The sequence below is a fragment of the Stegostoma tigrinum genome, chromosome 17, assembly GCF_030684315.1.
Source record: "Stegostoma tigrinum isolate sSteTig4 chromosome 17, sSteTig4.hap1, whole genome shotgun sequence".
In the NCBI taxonomy this organism is placed as follows: domain Eukaryota; kingdom Metazoa; phylum Chordata; class Chondrichthyes; order Orectolobiformes; family Stegostomatidae; genus Stegostoma; species Stegostoma tigrinum.
Window position 1 is genome coordinate 5709043 of NC_081370.1, and position 18651 is coordinate 5727693.

Consider the following 18651-nt stretch of genomic DNA (forward strand, 5'->3'; position numbering starts at 1 on the left):
TGTACTTGAAACTTCTTGCAGTGAAGGCTACCATACCATTTGCCTTCTTTATCATCTGCTGCACCTGCATGCTTACCTTCTGCAACTGGTGCACAAGGACACTCAGGTCCTGCTGCACCCTCCCCTCTCCCAATTTACAGCCGTTCAGGTAGTAATCTGCCTTCTGGTTTTTGCTTCCAGGGTGAGTAACCTCATATTTACCCAAATTATACTGCATCTGCCGTTTGTAGTCACAGTCAGTTAGTGTGGCTTCTTATAAATTTCAGCTTTCAGAATAAAACCAGCCTAATTCCAAGTTAAAACTCCGAGACAGCCTCACACCTACACTTCAGTGCCTGACATAAGATGTCACCTTTTATATTCCTATGGCTCTTGCTGATTGCGATGACTGCAAAGCAACATTGACTTTACAGGCATGTTAGACACCATCTAACACTCTTGGTCACGTGCAGAGACTTTTCATTTGACACTCGACTCACACCAGTTGTGTAATTTTTTGAATTTGATGTCTCTGCCTATAAACTCTGTATGTGTGCCCTGCTCTCTCACTGCACCTGACGAAGGGGCTGTGTTCCAAAAGCTTGTGTGATTCTAAATAAACCTGTTGGATTGGTGTGTGACTGCTGAGTTTGTCCACCTCAGTTCAACACCGGCACCTCCACCTCATCAGCACTAATTGAAGACAAGCGGGGAGTTCTTTTAGTGTCCTGGCTAGTACCCTCTAGTAACACTACAGAAGATGATTATTTCACCGTTATCTTATTCACCCATTACAACACTGACCACAACTCATTGGCTGTGAAATGTTTAGGAACATGCTGAGTCATGAAAGGCATTATTTAAATGCAAATTGTTTCTGTTTTAATTACTGTTTGCTAGCAGTGTGAAAGAAAGATGTGGAAATTGCTGTGCTGAAAAGTTCATTGTGCCTGAGAAAGTAAACATGGTGATTCAGAATTGCTTGCTCCTTAGTTATCTTAACTGCACTGCTTCCTTGCTGATACATAACACTTGTCAAATCTGATTTGCTGTCTAATCGTAAAATGAGAGGAAATGAATCAGAACATTGCTGGGACTATAATAAGAACTGAAAACGCTCAGCAGGCCAGGCAGCATCCGTGGAGAGAGGAACAAAGGCCAATGATCTTTTATCACAACTGCCAAACTTTGTCACTGGTGAGAGAGGTTCTAAACTGCAGAATTATGAGTTGCTTTGTACTTACGTCTACTTGAGTAAATGGTAAATACAAGATTAGTCATCTTCCCCAAGAGTCTGATGTATTTAAGTGAGATTATCCTGATCTTTTATTTTAAATAAATCCTTTCTGAATGTGGAATTTCGTTAAATGAGGGTCCAAAAAACTATAGAACTGTGGATGCTGGAAAACAGAAAAACAAACAAATTTCTGGAAGAACTTAACAGATCTGGCAACATCTGTGGAGAGAAAGCAGAGTTAACACTTCAGGTCATGTGTCACTTCCCATCATTGTTCTCTACAATTGCAACAGGTTGGTTGTATTTCTGTGCCTTTTTATTTCTTGCTTTAGTCTCGATTGGCATATTTGTTGGGTTACTCTGGCAAATTAAACTGGCAACGTTTCCAGTTTTCCAAAATATGTTATAACAGGGTATGGATATATCAAACATTTAAACTGGGTGTATTTTGTTATCAGCATTATAACTGAACTACGTAGTTTGAATTGATTGAAGCATGGTTACTGTGCTGTCTGACAAACTATAGTCTTTAGGAATACTGGCAGAGCGTAGTTTAAACTTTTCATGAATTAAAGAATCCATTGCTGTCAGATCACTATTTTCTTTCAGTGCAACATAACGATGCTTCAGAGCAGCGGGATACTAAGTCAGGACTCAGTGGTTAGCACTGTTGCCTCACAGCACCAGAGACCTGGGTTTGCTTCCACCTTCGGGCAACTGTCTGCATGGAGTTTGCACATTCTCCGTGTCTTCGTGGGCTTCCTCCTGGTGCTCCGGTTTCCTTCCACAGCCCAGAGATTTGCAGGTTAGGTGGATTGGCGGTGCTAAATAGCCTGAAGTGTCCAGGGTGTGTAAGTTAGGTGGACTTGAAATGGAAAATGCAGGCCTAAAGGCAAAGAGTAGGGGAATGGGTCTGGGTGGGATCCTGTTTGGAAGGATGGTGTGGACTTGTTGGGCTGAAGAACCTGTGTCCACACTGCAGGCAAAAACTGTTCAGCTTGATTAATTCCTGAATGGGCGACTGAGTGATTACTCACAAGGGGATGTTTTTTCTCTATGTACAAAATGGATTCAAGCAAATGGTTTTCCCAATTTAAGAAAGGTTGCAAGGAGAAACTGGGGAATTATAGACCTATGAGTCTGACTTCAGCTGTGGGTAAGTTGTTGGAGTTGATTATAAAAGATAGGATTTACGGACATTTAAAGAGGCCAGAATTGATGCAGAATAGTCGACATGGTTTTGTGCAAGAAAAATAGTGTCTTACATAATTGGTAAAGTCTTTTGAGGAAGTTACCGACAAGATTGATGAGGGCAGTACAGTAGATGTTGTTTACTTGAACTTTAGGAAAGCCTTCGACAAGGTTCCACATGGTAGACTAATTAGTAAAGGTGAGTCTCATGGAATTCAGGATGAGCTTGCCTATTGGATTCATAATTGGCTTCATGTCAGGAGACTGTGGTGGTGGTGGGTTGCTTTTCAGACTGGAGGCTTGTCACCAGTAGTGTTCCACAGGGATTGGTTCTGGATCCACTTCTGTTTATCATATTAAAAAATTTGGAGGAGAATATTGAAGGCACAGTTAGTAAGTTTGCAGACGACACCAAAATTGGTGCTATTGTAGACAGTGAAGAAGGTTTTCTATGATTGCAAAAGAATCTGAACCAAATGGATCAATGGGCTTAAAAATGGCAGATGGAGTTCATTCTGGATAAATGCGAGGTGTTGTATTCTGGTACAAGCAGCAAGGGTAGGGCTTATGCAATTAATGGTAGGGCCTTGGGTAAGTGTTGTAGAACAGAGGGACGTAGGGGTTTAGGAACATAATTCTCTGAAGTTTGCATCTCTCACAGACAGGGTGGTTAAAAAGGCATTTGGAATGTTTGCTTTCATTGCTCAGTCCTTTGAATATAGAGATTGGGAAGTCATATGAGATTATACAGGACATTGGACAGGCCTCTCTGGAATACTGTGTCCAGTTCTGGTTGCGCAGTTATAGGAAGGATATTATTAAGCTGGAGAGGGTTCAAAAGAGATTTACCAGGATGTTGCCGGATATGGAATTTTTTTCCACAGAGTGGTTCATGTGTGGAATGAACTTCCGTGGCGGATGTGGGTACAATGTTTAAAATACATTTAAATATGTACACAAATGGAGAGGTTTGGAGGGATTTTGGCCAGGAGCAGGCAAGTGGGATTAGTTAGTTTAGGATTGTATTCGGCATGCACTGGTTGGACCGAAGGGTCTGTTCCTGTGAAGTATCACTCTATGACTCTGTGTATATGTGTATATATATTTATGGTGTTGAGTTGGGCATTAGCAAGAAAGGTCCCAGATAAAACTCTGCTTTCTGTTGAAGTAGCTGACCGTAATTAGTTGACTGTGGGAACATAATGGTTGATCTTAGTGGCCTTGGATTAGGGACAAGGAAAACCAAACCAGAGTAGCTACTTCTGCCTCTATCTGAATCTGTACCTCTGCAGCCAATGGTTTATGACTGGACTGATATGAAAGATTCCATGACACTAGTCTGTAGAAGATTTAGGGTTGTTTTAGCCAGTTATCGCATTGCTCATGATTGGGCCATGCTATGTGCAAATTGACTGCCCTGCTTGTTTTATTACATCACCAGTGCTACACTCCAAGAGGATTCATTGACTGTAATGCTGTATGGTAAAATCCGTGCTTGGGAAAGGTTTTTTCTTTAGTTGAAGAGTGTGGGAGTTGGACTTCAAGAGAATCACAAATTGTGAGACAAGATATTGATACAGCTCGAGTTTTGAGATGAATTCACAAACTTGCAGGACAACGAACAGTAAGGGACACTGATAAACTAAAAACAGCAGGGAAACTGAAGCAAGTGAGCCTCCTCCAGAATTTTCACTTTAATAAATGAGTAATCTACTGGGTTTCACTTCACAAATGATACTTACTATGGCAATTGAATTACTAGAAGCTTCTGACTGTGTTCACATTTATAGTATGTTTCATTAATTTGCCAAATATTCTGCATCACATTCTTTATTTAATTATCAATATGAGGTGTGAAAGTTTGTGGTGAGGACATACAAATTTGAAGTGAGCATGAGACTGTGGAGGCAATCAAAACCAAACATTTATCAACAAACTGAGGAAATTATATTTGACACTTTGTGCAACTCACCCAAATTTAATCACTATTAAAATTAATGAAATGAAGTTGGGGTAAAACTGGCATATCGGACAATCACCTCTGCTATCTCAACTAATGTTTGTTTAAAATGAACCCCTATCTTTGGTCTATTAAGATTTAGATCAATGATGGAATTTCGCAAAGGGAAAAAAACAGTTGCAATTTTCAGAATTCCAGCCCTTCAATTATTGTTTTGTATCCCCAGCGCTATCTTTCCTTGCTGCAGGAAACTCACTTGTTTTCTCAAAGCAGCATTTTCTTTCTTTAAGAAGCTTGCCCCCAATCTTGCTTATTATGTTAATAGATATTGTGAGTGGAAGGTTCATTTAGGAGAGCTTTGTAATGAAAATGTTGAGTTTGCCAAACACTACGTAGCTATTTTCTTTTCTTCACATCAATGTGGATGAGTGATGAATATGCTTTGGGTACAACTGTTTGTAATGCCAAGGCAATAAATGGATAGGCTTATTCTCTAAACAAATAATTATATTATATTTCTGCCCTGGTACTTTACAGGAAGTATGTTTTATATTGAAAGATATGGTTTTCACTTTGCATAGACATTTTGAAGATCATGACTTGTAATAATGATGCCATTAAGATGTTCTCTGTTGAAAATAGTGACTTTAATTCAGGTTCTATGGTAAATATGATTCCAAGCACCAGTTATAAACCGAGTTTAGAAAAGAATAATGTGTAAATCTGCTTAACAGGCCAACTTGTTCCTTTTTAAGATGTTGTATTCCTGTGGGCAAAGTTCATGATCTGTGTTTGTTGGCCTTGAGTCTACATTCTAATGTCCTGATGTCTAATGCATTTGAGCCAAATGGTTTAAAATGTAACGCTATATTCAATTCCAAACTCTGAAGTAATCCGTTGTACTATTGGTTGTTGTGCAGGGGATATGAAGTAATATAGCTGAGATCACCTCCGTCTAGTATTGTGCAACATTTCCAGTAAACAGTTACTTGATAAGACTTCACATTGATGATTAAGGCCAGTCCTCACTTCTCTACTGTGATGCAGTGGGAAACTTCTCAGTGCTGCTAGTTGGTTTCTGCAAAGAGATGTGCGCACATTTTAACAGCTAATCTTGTTCTTTATCCCCATTTAAGACCAAATCTTGACCCTGAATGAAAGAAATAGAATTGGGTTTACATTACACCTAAGGGTGTTCCAAACTGCTAGCAAGCCTGGCATTTAATTTGTGCTGCGATGTTTCAAACATATAGACAACTGAACCAATCCTCAGCCAAGTGTCTGTGGGCTAGAAGTTCGAAGAACAAACTTAAATGACCGCTGTTTCTGATGAGGTGTCTTTTAAGGTTTTAACTTAGATCTGTAGGTGACCAAATATATGCCACCATGTTCATGAACAGAAAATAATAGAGGTTTCACTGAGTTCCAGTATGTTTCACTTGGGGACTTATCTGCATAGGCTACATTGGTCTCTTGCTCAAATCTGGTGGAAGATACAATTGCCATTAGGCGGGGAAATAAATTTGTTTAAGGAGGCATAGTGGCTCAGCAGTTAGCACTGCTGCCTCACATCACCAGGGACCTGGGTTTGATTCCATCCTCGGGCGACAGTCTGTGTGGAGTTTGCGCATTCTCCCTGTGTCTGTGTGGGTTTCCTCTGGGTGCTCCGGTTTCCTTCCACAGTCCAAAGATGTGCAGGTTCGGGTGGAATGGCCATGCTAAATTGCCCATAGTGTCCAGGAATGCGAAGATTAGGTGGGTTATAGAGGGGTGGGTGTTATGCTCTGAGGGGCGGTGTGGACTTGTTGGTCGAAGGACTTGTTTCCACACTGTAGGGATTGTATGAAAAATAATTCTGTGATTCCGTCAGACTACCTCTGTGAATCTGAGACTGCAGCTTCCAGTAATGTCAGTTCAGTCATGAGAGGTTGCAGGACAGCAACAGTGGCATGGTGTAAGAGGACTTGGATAGATTAGGTCTCGGTTTTCCTATGGAGATGTCTGTTCTTCTGCAGCACAGGACTTTGGTTACAATCGAAATCCTTGGAGCTGATTTTCCAAGGGATATGTGGAGCTAAGTAGGTGCATCCATTTTAACTGCCTGCCTGCCCAGTTTCTGCTGAGAGAGCTGCGTTCAGTGCACAACTTACAGTCATTTTAATTCCTCTTGTGTTAAATTCTTATGTGCATCCTCATTGAGCTCATTTATTAAAATGCGGCGGACTAGCAGATTTATTAATTGAGACAAGTGAAATGTTTCTATGAGATTGAGGGGCTTTCCAATCAGGGTCGGGAACCTGCTGATCAGATGATTTCCAGGTCACTACCTTGTCCCATGTCTGCACCGCTATATGATGCAATCTTCAAGAACAGGCCCAGGAATGAATTCAGTGCCCAATTAGTTGCACCAAGCTCTGCTTGCGAGCGGGTGGGAGAGGCCTCTTCGAGCGATTCCTAAAGGTAAATATTTTTCCAGAGGCAAATAAAAGCATTTCCAGTTCCTGTCATTGAACCTGACATTTATGCACAAACATGCACCAGACTTTTCGGGCTTGGTGTATCATACCTCCCCTGTGAAGGCACCTTATCATATTTATGACCAAGGTCAAGTTTCCTCAGCCATGAAGGCCCCTTTGATGCCCCAGTGAATGTAGAAACAGCCATTTCCATTGTTCCCTTAGGCTGTAGCTAAAGTTATGCTTAGACAATGGTGCTGCCTCAAAGGAAAACCATCATATATACCACTTTCGTCGACTAACACATTTTTATCTGAATGTTTGGAAAACAAAATGATGCAGTGCAACATAATTTATTGTGCAAGAATTATTATAAACAACACCGCAGTGCCATAGTACATCACACTAAACCACAGGAAACTTTGCAGTGCTGTAGTGCACCACAGTATGTTGTAATTCCAAACATCCATACACCCAGTGTACCGTACCACATCATGTTACACTATATACTTGATATTCAAGAACTGCTCTCTATTCTTCTAAACACAAAAGTTTGGAACTTTCAACCTAATAAAAATCCTATTAAATCCTAAACATTTGATGTTTAATAGGAATTTCTGATTGTACGTATATTCAGTATATTTCTGAACAAAGCAAAATTTTGTTGAAGCTTTTCATCTTGCAATCATTTGGACAATTTGAAAGGAAACCAAATCAAGGAGAAAACCAACATTTAAACCACCTGAGACGAGAGGCAAGTGGAATCTGTTTGATAGAGCTGTTGTCATGGCGACTGTAACAGGTAATGAAGATTGACAGTTTATTCCAGGCTTTGTTTAAATTTTAAACCAGGCAATTTGACTCCGGTCAGAGAATTGCCCTGAAAATGACTCAGCAAGTCGCACTTTTGTTGAGTTGAATTGTTATGAATAGTCCAGACAAGTACAAGGTGAAAAGTTTTGATAAAATCTGTTTTATTTTCTAGCAATACTCAGTTTTGTACTGCCAAAACACTATGTTTTCAGATTCTTAAGGAAAATCTATGGGTGATATATTTTGTGGGTACCAGGAAATCATTTAATGGACGCCACAAAGTTTAAGCTTTGTTTAATAGCTTTGAACAGAGGACTTGCTCCATCTTGTATAGTCTATTAAACGTTTAAAGTTTCAGACTCAAAGCTGTGGTGCTTTACTTTCCATACAGAAAGTGTAAAGCAATCATTAATGATTGCCACTGATTTCCTTGTTTAGCTCTTCAGTAGATCCTGGGTGGTATGCTAGCTCAGTGATTAGCAATGTCTGTGTGGAGTTTGCGCATTCTCCCCTCTGTCTGTTTTCTCCGGGTGCCCCGGTTTCCTTCTGCAGTCCAAAGATATGCAGTATAAGGTGGATTATCCATGCTAAATCATCCATAGCGTCCTATGTCTAGGTTAGGTGGATTAGCCACAGGAAACGCGGAGTTTTAGGGTAGGGGGGTTGAGTCTGGGTTGGATGCTCTTTGGAGGGGTAGTGTGGGGTTGATGGGCTGAATGACCTGCCTCCACACGATAGGAATTCTGTCATGATGATTCTAATATCCAAATGGAAATCCTTGTACCCTGCTAACATGTTTTTCACTTCATACCCACACACAGCTGTGAGGATTATTTTTTGCTGTTTTGGAATGCTGATTTCTGGAAGAGAGAGTTTCACTGGAGAGCACTCTCAGTAACCTACTTTTCTCACCACTCCATCAGGATCTGAAAGCAGGCCACTATGCTTTGTTTTATTTCCTTTGCCGAGTGCAATTACATAATTGTTTTCTTTAATTCATCCAGCTGGTGAAAGACCTTTTGGCTTTCTGGGGCACAAATAGCAGTCAGCTCGAGTAACTCATTGATTCTTGAGAAACACTACACCAATTGTGCCAGGAAACACTGAGTTAATTTGGTGGCTACAGAAGAAATACTATTACTTTTCAACTGAAAATGTTGCTATATGTGATGTCACGGATTTTCCAGTTAGTAAAATGAACCGTGATCCTTGAAATTAACGCAAGAGGGCTTTCCCACATTAAAACTACTAAACATTCTTCATGAATGCCTTGACTGTAGTTTTCCAAGGCTTTACTTAGAAACAAGTCCAACACATAATTGTGTTTCTGCAAACACATGATGTTGACTTCTGTCCCAGAGCAGAATAAAGAATGTATCTGTTAGTATTTAAGATTTTTTTTTCTATGCGGTTAAATTTTTAAAGGCACCGCAAATATTTATGGAATAATAATTTCTTTTTAAAAGAAGTCCAATCCTGCTCATTTGAAAACTTGTGTATTGGCCCTGATTAAAGTTTCCATTTTGATTGGCAGGCATTTGTCCTGTGTTAGTTTTTGTCCTCAACATAGATGCACACGGATGGGATTAGACCAGTTTATAGTAGCTATAATGGTTAGAAGATGAAGTCCACAGAATCAATTTTCATTTATACTACAAGCATTGATCAGCCTTTCAATTTAAAAATCCACACAATTTTTCATTTAACTATATCAACGGAGCCCAATTTAAGATAGGAAATGGGAGTTGAGCAGAGATTGACTGGTATTGAAAGTAAACATTGACCCTACTGCCTCTGAGCTAATCATACCTGAAAGGTTCCCGTGTTTACATCATGGTCAGTGCTCTGTTACTGGATCTGAGATGGACTTAGTATTAAAGAACTTTATTATAGGTTATAGTGCAGCGTGCTTCCTCCTCCAAAACAATGTGGGTCAGAGCCCTCAATTTGACAGTAGACACTCTGAAGCAGAAAACTGCCATCAATGTACGACAGTTCCAAGAAAGCAGATTAAGGCTTACTTCATTCTGCCAACAACAAATAGCTCTCGTTCAGAAAACTGAAACAATAGTAATCCAAGTCTTGCGCTAAATGTTGATTTCAGTTGATGCAAAAGAGCACTAATGATACTCCACCTGTAATTCTAAGGACAGAGTGTGGCTGGAGAGATCAGCATTCATTGCCCTTGAGAAAGTAGTGGTGAGCATGCTTACTCGGTCTGGTGTCAATGTGTCCGACTTTTAACTGCCTGCTGACTGGCCGAGCAGGCTGTTTCAACAATCTGATTGAACAGTTACGGGCCCAGAGCAGGAAGGAATGTGCACTCAATGCCTGCTTGTTTGAAACACCTGCATTCCAATAATAGGTAACAAAACTCGCATTCCAATAACAAAGTGTGGAGCTGGATGAGCACAGCAGGCCAAGCAACATCTCAGGAGCACTTCATGGAAGCAGTGACATTTCGGGTCTAGACCCTTCATCAGAAAAGGGAGAGGGGGAGGCAGATCAAAGATGGATAGAGGGGAAGACAGGTGGAGAGGAGAGTATAGGTGGGGAGGTAGGGAGGGGATAGGTCAGTTCGGGGAGGATGGACAGGTCAAGGGGGTGGGATGAGGTTAGTAGGTAGGAAATGGAGGTGCGGCTTGAGGTGGGAGGAGGGGATTGGTGAGACGAAGAACAGGTTAGAGAGGCGGGGATGAGCTGGGCTGGTTTTGGGATGCAGTGGGGGTAGGGACATTTTGAAGCTTGTGAAATCCACATTGATAGCATTGGGCTGCAGGATTTCCAAGCAGACTTTGAGTTACTGTTCCTGCAACCGTGGGGTGGATTCATTGTGGCACTGCAGGAGGTCCAGGATGGACATGTCTGAGGAATGCGAGGGGGAGTTGAAATGGTTCGCGACTGGGATGTGCAGTTGTTTATTGCTAACTGAGTGTGGGTGTTTTGCAACACGGTCCCCAAACCTCTGTTTGGTTTCCCCAACGTAGAGGAAGCCACACTGGGTACAGCCGATATACCACGTTGGCAGATGTGCAGGTGAACATTTGCCTGATGTGGAAAGGCATCTTGGGGCGTGGGCTGGGGGTGTGGGGGCAAGTGTAGCACTTCCTGCGGTTGCAGGGGAAAGTGCCGGGTGTGGTGGGGTTGGAGGGGAGTATGGAGCGGAGAAGGGAGTCACGGAGAGAGTGGTCTCTCCGGAAGGCAGACGAGGGTGGGGATGGAAAAATGTCTTGGGTGGTGTGGTCGGATTGTAGATGGCGGAAGTGTCGGAGGATGATGCGTTGTAATCAGAGGTTGGTGGGGTGGTATGTGAGGGCGAGGGGGATTCTCTGGTGGTTATTGCGGGGACAGGGTGTGAGGGATGTGTTGCACGAAATGCGGGAGACATGGTCAAGGGTGTTCTCAACCACTGCGAGGGGGCAGTTGCAGTCCTTGAAGAATGAGGACCCCCCCCAGACCTCCCCCTGACTGAGAACGAACAGTCAGTCCTCGGCAAGGGACTCACCTTTGTCTCCCTCCACCCACACATCAACAAATACCAGTCATGTTTGGACATTGAGCAGTTTTTCCACCGCCCTTGCCTCCACGCTTACTTCTCGAACCGTGAGCCCAACCCTCCCTCCACTGACCCCTTCACCCACCTCCAACACAAGCTCTCCTCCTGGATGCCACCCCCACGCCTCCTATCCTCCCTCGACCACTTCATCTCCAACTGCCGTTGAGATATCAATCGCCTCAACCTCTCCATCAACCCTCTCACCCACTCCAACCTCTCCCCTGCAGAACATGCCACCCTCCGCTCCCTCTGCTCCAATCCCAACCTCACCATAAAACCTGCAGACAATGGAGGTGCAGTAATAGTATGGCGCACTGACCTCTACATTACTGAGGCCAGGCGGCAACTCTCCGACACCTCGTCCTACTGCCCCCTGGATCATGACCGCACCCCTGAGCACCAAACCATCATCTCCCATTCCATCCATAACCTCATCACCTCAGGTGACCTCCCACCCACAGCCTTCAAACTCATTGTTCCCTAACCCAGCACTGCCTGCTTCTATTTCCTTCCCAAAATCCACAAACCTGCCTGCCCTGGTCGACCCATTGTCTCCGCCTGCTCCTGCCCCATTGAACTCATCTCCACCAAACTGGACTCCATTTTCTCTCCCTTGGTCCAGGAAGTCTCTACCTACATCTGTGACACCACCCATGCCCTCCACCTCCTCCAGAACTTCCAATTTCCCGGTCCCCAACACCTCATTTTCACAATGGAGGTCCAGTCCCGATACACCTGCATTCTCCATGCAGATGGCCTAAAGGCCCTCCGCTTCTTCCTGTCCCGCTGACCCAACCAGCCCCCCTCCACCGACACTCTCATCCGCCTAGCCGAACTCGTCCTCACCCTCAATAACTTCTCTTTCGATTCCTCCCACGTCCTACAGACAAAGGGGGTGGCCATGGGTACCCGCATGGGCCCAAGCTATGCCTGTCTCTTTGTAGGTTACGTGGAACAGTCCCTCTTCCGCACCTACACTGGCTCTAAACCCCACCTCATCCTCCGTTACATCGATAACTGTATCAGCCCCGCCTCGTGCTCCCATGAGGAGCTTGAACAGTTCATCCACTTCACCAACACTTTCCACCTATCCCCTCCTCCCACCTCAAGCTGCACCCCCATTTCGTACCTCCAAACTCATCCCGCCTCCTTGACCTGTCTGTCCTCCTCGGACTGACCTTTCCCCTCCCTACCTCCCCACCTATACTCCCACCTATCTTCTCCTGTATCCATCTTCAATCTGCCTCCCCCTATCTCCCTATTTATTTCAGAACCCTGTCCCTATCCCCCTTTTCTGATGAAGGGTCTAGGCCTGAAACGTCAGCTTTTGTGCTCCTAAGATGCTGCTTGGCCTGCTGTGTTCATCCAGCTCTACACTTTGTTATCTCGGATTCTCCAGTATCTGCAGTTCCCATTATCTCTGATCTCATTCCAATGATATTTGTTTTGAAGATGTCCGTGGCCATATTGCTGAGGTCAACACAAACCTTTTCAGTTTGAACCATGTAATAGCGTTAATGTTTTTTGTTTTTATGTTAAAAGCAAATTGATGCTTACCAAGGTTTCACTGAGGGTAGTGTGACTTTGGGACTCCCAGTCTCAGAAAGCAGTAGAATTGCTGCCATTGAATACTTTTATGGCCTAAGGAGATTGATTCTTGCCAGACAAGGGAATCAAGGGTTTTTGGGGATAGATGGCAATGTGGAATTTGAAACAGATCAGCTGTGATCTTGTTGAATATCAGAACAGCTTGAGGGGCCAAACGGCCTACTTCTACGCTTGGTTATTTTGTATGTTCGGATGTAACTACTTTTGAAGAACAATCATCTTGAACTTGAGGCATTAACTCCATTTCTCTCTTCCAGAGGTGTTGAATTTCTCCAGCATTTTCTTTGTTTTCCAGCATCCATCTTATTTAGTTTATATAGCAACTGATTTTTCCTTTGGGGAAAGAAAGAACTGATTCCTTTGTTCGAGTATAATTTTAGAGATCAACTAATTTTGTGCAGCCTAAGCAACATTTATTTGGCATTTTGTGTTTATAAGATTGTGCATTTTAACTATTTCTGAGAAATCTTTTCAGGGTAGAGACTTTAAGAGACATATATTCTGCACTCAAATTAGATGATGGCTAAGTCTAAAAGTGCTGCTTTTCAATTTTTGAGAAAAGGCTATAAGCGTATGTGCACATTAATGTGAGACAAAAAGCCCAGAATACTCTAGCAAACAATTGAAGCTGTACATGCTCTCGGGATTAAGGCACAGATCTCCAGAACCGTGTTGCGTAGCAATCTAGACACAGTTTCCTCACTCCCATTCCTGGGGCCAATGTAACTACCAGGCAAGGCCAAACCAGTGCATACGACCTCATGATCAACGCAAGTTAAAATATTCTGCTTAATTCTTCTGCGACTCTCTGAGGTGATCAAAATCAGTGCAGGAAATCCCACAGACCATGTACTATCTGTAGATACACATCTCCAAATGATACAATCTCTGCCCTAGTGAAGCTCCTTCTTAAAGAAAAACAGAGAATCAGCATTCACTCCCCCAGCTGGCAGTGTATTCCAGAGGCTTTGAGTACTGGATGATAAAATGTGAGGCTGGATGAACACAGCAGGCCAAGCAGCATCTCAGGAGCACAAAAGCTGACGTTTCGGGCCTAGACCCTTCATCAGAGAGGGGGATGGGGGGAGGGAACTGGAATAAATAGGGAGAGAGGGGGAGGCGGACCGAAGATGGAGAGCAAAGAAGATAGGTGGAGAGGGTGTAGGTGGGGAGGTAGGGAGGGGATAGGTCAGTCCAGGGAAGACGGACAGGTCAAGGAGGTGGGATGAGGTTAGTAGGTAGCTGGGGGTGCGGCTGGGGGTGGGAGGAAGGGATGGGTGAGAGGAAGAACCGGTTAGGGAGGCAGAGACAGGTTGGACTGGTTTTGGGATGCAGTGGGTGGGGGGGAAGAGCTGGGCTGGTTGTGTGGTGCAGTGGGGGGAGGGGATGAACTGGGCTGGTTTAGGGATGCAGTGGGGGAAGGGGAGATTTTGAAACTGGTGAAGTCCACATTGATACCATATGGCTGCAGGGTTCCCAGGCGGAATATGAGTTGCTGTTCCTGCAACCTTCGGGTGGCATCATTGTGGCAGTGCAGGAGGCCCATGATGGACATGTCATCAAGAGAATGGGAGGGGGAGTGGAAATGGTTTGCGACTGGGAGGTGCAGTTGTTTGTTGCGAACTGAGCGGAGGTGTTCTGCAAAGCGGTCCCCAAGCCTCCGCTTGGTTTCCCCAATGTAGAGAAAGCCGCACCGGGTACAGTGGATGCAGTATACCACATTGGCAGATGTGCAGGTGAACCTCTGCTTAATGTGGAATGTCATCTTGGGGCCTGGGATGGGGGTGAGGGAGGAGGTGTGGGGACAAGTGTAGCATTTCCTGCGGTTGCAGGGGAAGGTGCCGGGTGTGGTGGGGTTGGAGGGCAGTGTGGAGCGAACAAGGGAGTCACGGAGAGAGTGGTCTCTCCGGAAAGCAGACAGGGGTGGGGATGGAAAAATGTCTTGGGTGGTGGGGTCGGATTGTAAATGGCGGAAGTGTCGGAGGATAATGCGTTGTATCCGGAGGTTGGTAGGGTGGTGTGTGAGAACGAGGGGGATCCTCTTGGGGCGGTTGTGGCGGGGGCGGGGTGTGAGGGATGTGTCGCGGGAAATGCGGGAGACGCGGTCAAGGGCGTTCTCAATCACCGTGGGGGGGAAGTTGCGGTCCTTAAAGAACTTGGACATCTGGGATGTGCGGGAGTGGAATGTCTTATCGTGGGAGCAGATGCGGCGGAGGCGGAGGAATTGGGAATAGGGGATGGAGTTTTTGCAGGAGGGTGGGTGGGAGGAGGTGTATTCTAGGTAGCTGTGGGAGTCGGTGGGCTTGAAATGGACATCAGTTACAAGCTGGTTGCCTGAGATGGAGACTGAGAGGTCCAGGAAGGTGAGGGATGTGTTGGAGATGGCCCAGGTGAACTGAAGGTTGGGGTGGAAGGTGTTGGTGAAGTGGATTTGAGTACTGTCTGTTGCTGCACTTATTAGTTTAACACCTGTCTCTGCTGCCCCCCAGGCAGTTAAATGGGAATAATTTATCAATAGGCATGCCACCCAGCCCTTTAATACTTTGTAGACCTCTATCCAATGTCTGTAATTCTATGCTGCTTCTAAAGTAGGTAGGCCATGGCCCTTAAGCCTATCTGGGAAGCCATAGTGCTGTTAAAGTAGTCAACTGAAACAAATGATGGAGGGACTAATGAAGCTGTGATTCAACCTTGCATTCATGCTGATAATTCATAAGCTGCCTGAGATAACAAGGTGTAGAGCTGGATGAACGCAGTGGGCCAAGCAGCATCAGAGGAGCAGGAAGCCTGACGTTTTGGGCCTAGACTCTTCTTCAGAAAGAAAAGCAGAGAATCAGCATTCACTGCCCCAGCTGGCAGTGTATAGCAGATGCTTTGAGTACTGTCTATTTCTGAAGAAGGGTCTAGGTCCGAAATGTCAGCTTTCCTGCTCCTCTGATGCTGCTTGGCCTGCTGTGTTCATCCAGCTCTACACCTTGTATATCTCAGATTCTCCAGCATCTGCAGTTCCTACTATCTCATAACCTGCCTGAATTGGCTGTCATGGTTTATGAATTATATTTATCAACATTTATCATGATTAATTACAGCCTTCCAGACTAGACATTATTTCACATGTATTATGAAAGCAGGATTAGAAAATTTGGATTATTCTTACCATTATGGAACAGACTGATAGAGATAAGTGATTCCAGGAGCCCACTAAAGTTAAAAAGGGAACAGTGAAAGAGATCTTGGATCTTAACATTTTATATTGTTGATTCTTTACTATTTTGTTTAAAAGCCACTGGTGAGGTCTGCGAAGAAAATAAAAGTTCTGTGCAATTAACCATGTTTATATTTTGCGCATATGTCCTCTAAAAATGTTAGATACCCAGTTCTTGCACTGGAGACTGTGAGGAGATAGGCAGGACACACTGACCTTGCGATCATAGTACAACCCAAATGTAAAACGAACTTTCAAAAGGAAACGTGAACATATGCTCGATAAATGAAAAAGAATCAAACTATGGGGAAAGACAATGGTTGTATAATCAATTGGATAGCTTGATGGTACAATAGGCCAAATGATCTCTTTCTGGACTTTAAGATTTTATGTCAACAGGGTCTGTTAATCATACTTGAAGACAGAATATTGGTGTTGTGTTTTGTACCTTGGAGGTATGCAGATATGACTCTCACCAGATTTTTATGTGTGAACAGGAACTTTACACAATACTTTTAAAATGTCTGCGTTCTCATACTTAATATTTGGTTCCTGTTTCTCTGTAACTGATGTACACACAGCACAGGGAGACATGCATCCAGCATTTCAATAATTGAACACAACATTAGGACTTTATTTGAAATTAAATCATCATAAGCAACAGACGTATGTACATATGTTGTATATGCCAGTCAGTTCTTAAAGTTAAACGTCTGTTTTCTCTAAGTACAGCAATAGTGCTTTGAAGCTTGAAGTTATTGATGGTGGTACAGATTTACAAGCTTGAAATTGTAGTTTTACTTGATCACCTGATGAAGGAGCTACACTGTGAAAGCTTGTGATTTCAAATCAACCTGTTGGACTATAACTTGTTGTGGTGTGATTTCTAACTTTGGTCACCTCAGTGACTGGGATGACCAACGCTGCAAGTGGAAATGTATGTTCAAAATTGCTAATCTCAAAATATTCTGTTCTACTTGTGGTCAAGCATCTCGTGTTCCACTTTATGTTGCCATGCAACAGTTAACCATCAGTACTGAGCAATTGCTTGATCTACTTTGGTCTTGATAGAGACGATTTGGTGTGAACACAATTTCCATCTACAAATTGTGGTTTCCTTGACTGTATTCCCCTGTATTTGAATTACACTTTTGATTTATCACTTTACCATTTTGTCTGCTTGTGAAACCTAACTCTGTAATGCTGCCATGTGTTGCTGTATGTTCGTCTTGTATGGCTTGCCATTTCTTAAGAGTACTTTTTGCTGTATCAGACATACTCATGTTTTCTATGATCTGGTGGAATAGTTATTGGTTTTCTGTCCAGAGACAATAATTGATTATTCTTTTCTTCAGGTCACAACTGCCTGAGCACTATCCGTAACCAAATGGTCTCGATCTCTGGAATGTACCAACCCCCCCAGCATTGATAGATCTCAGTGAAGAAAGAAAAGATGCTGGAAAAGGCAGCTTTAAACTATTTTCCATCTTTATCATCATTTATTTTGTGCTTTTTTTTTAAACCTCATAGAAAGTCCAGACCTGACTCTCACCAGGTTCTATATGTGACAAGGGTTTTATTAGAGATGGTAGGAACTGCTGATGCTAGAGAGTCTGAGATAACAGAGCCAGATGAACACAGCAGGCTAAGCAGCATCAGAGGAGCAGGAAGGCTGACGTTTTGGGCCTCGACCCTTCTTCAGAAATGGGGAAGGAGAAGGTGACTCTTGAATAAATAGAGGAGGGGAGGCGATGATGGAAGGTGAGTAAAGGAGCAGATAGGTAGAGAGAAGAGGGATGGGTCAAGGAGGCGGGGATGAGGTTGATAGGTAGGAGGTCGGGGTGGGGGTTGGTCAGTGAGGTGGGAGGAGTGGATAGGTGGGAGAAAAGATGGACAGGCCAAGGAGGCGGGTACAAGCTGGGCTGGTTTTGGATTCAGGTCGGGGGTGGGGAGATTTTGAAGCTTGTGAAGTCCACATTGATACCATTGGGCTGCAGAGTTCCCAAGCGGAGCATGAGTTGCTACTCCTGCAGCCTTTGGGTGGCATCATTGTGGCACTGCAGGAGGCCCAGGATGGACATGTTGTCCAAGGAGTGGGAGGGGGAGTTGAAGTGGTTCGTGACAGGGAGATGCAGCTGTTTGTCATGAACCGAGCATAGGTGTTCCCCAGTGTAGAGGAGGCCACAGCAGGATGTACATCGGGACCAGCGGATATAATATACCACACTAGCAGATGTGCATGTGAACATCTGTTTAATGTGGAAGGTTTTCTTGGTGCCTGGGATGGGAGCGAGGGGGCAGGTGTAGCAATTTGTGCGGTTGCAGGGAAAAGTGCCGGGGTAGTGGGGAGTGTGGAGAGGACAAGAGAGTCATGGAGAGAGGGGTCCCTCTGGACGGCAGATAAGGGCAGGGAGGGAAAAATGTCCTTGGTGGTGGGGTCAGATCACAGCTGGCAGAGGTGTTGGAGTATGATGCGTTGAATCCGGAGGTTGTGAGGTGGTACGTGAGGCCGAGGGGGATTCTGTCTTTGTTTTTATTGTGGGATAGGGATGTGAGGGATGAGTTGCGGGAAACGTGAGAGACACGGTCGAGGGCGTTTTTGACCACTGTAGAGGGGAAATTGCGGTCCTTGAAAACGAGGACATC

The 18651-nt window shown here is 44.1% G+C and overlaps 1 long non-coding RNA gene across 1 annotated transcript in view; it reads left to right on the plus strand.

The window, feature by feature from the left end:
* Window positions 1–1324: 1324 nt before the first annotated feature.
* LOC125459447 (uncharacterized) overlaps window positions 1325–18651 on the plus strand; it is an 84813-nt gene continuing 67486 nt past the window's right edge. Inside the window, exon 1 of the long non-coding RNA XR_007249025.2 lies at window positions 1325–1509. This is a non-coding gene — a long non-coding RNA (uncharacterized LOC125459447). The remainder of the gene's footprint in view (window positions 1510–18651) is intronic.